At 52.1% G+C, this 2,965-nt stretch overlaps 1 non-coding gene across 1 annotated transcript; it reads right to left on the bottom strand.

The window, feature by feature from the left end:
* Nucleotides 1-1,472: 1,472 nt before the first annotated feature.
* TRNAR-CCU lies at nucleotides 1,473-1,545 on the bottom strand. Its single transcript has one exon. It is a non-coding gene; the product is annotated as a tRNA-Arg (tRNA).
* Nucleotides 1,546-2,965: the final 1,420 nt, after the last annotated feature.

Genomic DNA, 2,965 nt, shown 5'->3' with positions numbered 1-2,965 from the left:
AGTGCAAAAAACCCCTTTGGACCCAGGAAGGCACCCTTGGGAATTCCTCCCTGCGGGGTACACTCAAGCCCTTCGCCTCCCCCCCCGGGGAAGAGCTGAAAAAGAAAACAAAGGAAATCTGCTATTGCCACCAGCTAATTAAACAATATGTGCACAAACCTCTTAGAACACAAAAATCCAATCCTGTTCTTAAAAAATAAATGTTATTAAAAACAACAAAGAAGAAAATACAATTGGACCTTAGGCTTTTTGCTAGATTTGAAAAAAAAACATACGAATTAAGCATCAAGATATCTCTTTTGAGGTCCAGCTTAAAGGTTACAAGCAAAACAAAAGCACCTTGGGTTAGCACGGAGGAGTCCACAAGCCAGAAAGAAATAAAAGAGATAAACCTAATTGCGTCTTCCTAGACATTCCTGATCTACTTACATATCTGGGGTTCAATGAGTAGTTCTAGGGATGATTTGATGATTTTTCATACCTGGTTTAAAGCTTTTTACAGCATAGCTCCAGCCCTGTGCCCTCTCTCCAGAGAACAACAACAGACAGAGAAAGAGAAATTTTTTCCCCAATTTTAAAAAGTTCTAGCCCTCCCATTGGCTCTTTTGGTCAGGTGCCCACTCCCTTTCTTTTACCTATGGGCTTTTTAAACCCTTTACAGGTAAAGCAAGTAGAGAACAGCTACTAACAGGGATTTTGTAGCTAACTGGCTGGCTGGGTGTCCATAAAAGGGAGCTCCCCCCGCCATTCATTTATCACAGGCCCCATGCCATGTAGCCATATAGTCTCAGAAGGGGAAAGCAGGAAGAATGGTGTCTTCATAGCCCACCCTATATTCCATAACATAATTAAGGAAAATATTTCTCAATGAACTCCCAGGAAAAGGTCAGAAACAGACAGTGTCTGCATCTTGCTAAGGGCACTGGTATTTTCTTTAAATTTGCCAGACCAACCTAACACCTAATGCATACACCTCTACCCCGATATAACGCTGTGCTCGGGAGCCAAAAAATCTTACTGCATTATAGGTGAAAACATGTTATATTGAACTTGCTTTCATCCGCTGGAGTGTGCAGCCCCGCCCCCCGGAGCACTGCTTTACCGCGTTCTATCTGAATTTGTGTTGTATCGGGGTAGCGGTGTATTTGAACCTCTTTTTTTCACACCCTTGCTCATTCTCAGGGGCTGCTTTGTCTCCAGATAGATCCGTTCTCTCTCTGAAGGGCCTTGCTCTTTCCGGCTGATTCACCCATTGATGTTTCTGAGTAAACACTCCCCTTCACTCTATTCTCAGACAAACACTACTATTAACTGTTATGCTACTGATGGGTCTAGAAAGCTCTCATGTGGAAGATGACATTTCTGGGGGATTGTTCCCAAGATCCAGTACTTTGTGTTCAAACATCCCTCAGCTTTCTTGGTGAAAATAAGGCCAAGGGTTCTTTGCAATATATGGGAAGAAAGTAGCTCTTTACCCCAGGTGGGACTTGAACCCACAATCCCTGGCTTAGGAGGCCAATGCCTTATCCATTAGGCCACTGGGGCCCCACAGGGCAACAAATGGAGGGAGGGAAATTCTCTCTCACAAATGCACCTTACAGAAATGTCTGAATCCGCTGTCAGCGAGGCAACCGGGCAGGGCGCTGACAGAGCTAAGCACCCCCTTTCTGCCAGCCATTTTAGAGAAGCCCCCATCCTACCGTCACACCTCCCTCCTTCAGCACCTCCATGTCTGTGCCTCTGGGTGGCAGTAGGACGATTAGGGGGTGAATGTGGGGCTGGTAGTGGGGTAAGGTCAGCCTGTAAGGAATAACCAGGTGGGGCGTAACCAGGGTGAGGCTGTGGGCTGCTGAGATCAGAGCTGCACAGCGACCTGACACCCAGGGTTATAGGGCAGAGTGACCCCCTTCCTGGCCTTGGTGAACCCCAAACCCTTGTTACTAAGGGCATTGAGGAGTCTCTGTCCCTTAACAACTTCTGGGAGCTCCCCAGCAGGCTGCTGGCGTCAGCTGCCTCCTGCCTTAGGATCTTAGCGCGGTGCTAGCCGCCCCCTCGCTTGACGGCCCAGTGTAAGAAGAAGAAGCCCAGTGCGAGCAGAACAGGGTTTTGATCCATCGGGCTACGGGCCCAGCATGCTTCCACTGTGCCACACTGCAGTCTCCTCTTAAGCAGCAGCTAGTGGCCCTGGCTCCAGGCTAGTGCCTTGCGAGCTCTGGCACTGGCAGGAAGCGGTGTAGGCTGCTGGGCAGCGGCCCTGGCAAACCAGCTGCTGGTAGGTGTCAATGTGGCATCATGGGTGAGTGCATTCAGCTGTTAATTGAAAGGAGGGTGGTTTATGCTCCCCCAGGGATGCTGTTGAAGGCGTGCTCCTCGTGGGCGCCTCAAAGTCCACTGGGAGCCGTGAAGTCCCCTTTTCCTGCCTCGAAGGCGTCCCTCTTGGACACAGTGGGTTGACCTGCTGCCTGGAAGTCTGCGGGGGCCGTGCCGCAAAAGCCCATCTCCGAGCAGCCATGCCAGGGGCTCGGGCTTAATCCTCAAGCCCACGTGCAAAACCTTCACCCAGGCACGAGTCGCTACCCGAACACCTATGCCCCAGCGGGAAGGGAGAAACGCCGGCTCTAAGCCTGCCTCCCTCCCACTTTCCCATTGCCTGCGCAAACTTCTAGGCCTGCCTCGTGCCTCACCAGGGAAGCGTGGCCATGCTGCCCGAGCCTGAGTCACGTCCGCAGCCTGGCCTGCCCCAGCTGACGGAGCACAGAGCCACGCGAGCCAATGGCAGGTCGAGTCGGGAGCCTCGGCTCTTTCCCCTGACAGCCACACACAGCTGCCTAGTGTCCCGAGAGCCTCCCTTGTGCGCTCCCGCAGCAGTCGCCTGCCCGTGTGGGCGGGAAAAGGGGACGAGGAAGCACTGCTGCCTCAGGCCGGGACAGGAGGCCCTCACCTCGCGCAGGCCTGCCTCACGCCT

Source organism: Terrapene carolina, unplaced genomic scaffold, assembly GCF_002925995.2.
Source record: "Terrapene carolina triunguis isolate 2854851 unplaced genomic scaffold, T_m_triunguis-2.0 Scaffold165, whole genome shotgun sequence".
Classification (NCBI taxonomy): Eukaryota; Metazoa; Chordata; order Testudines; family Emydidae; genus Terrapene; species Terrapene triunguis.
This window is presented reverse-complemented; position numbering and strand designations above follow the sequence as displayed.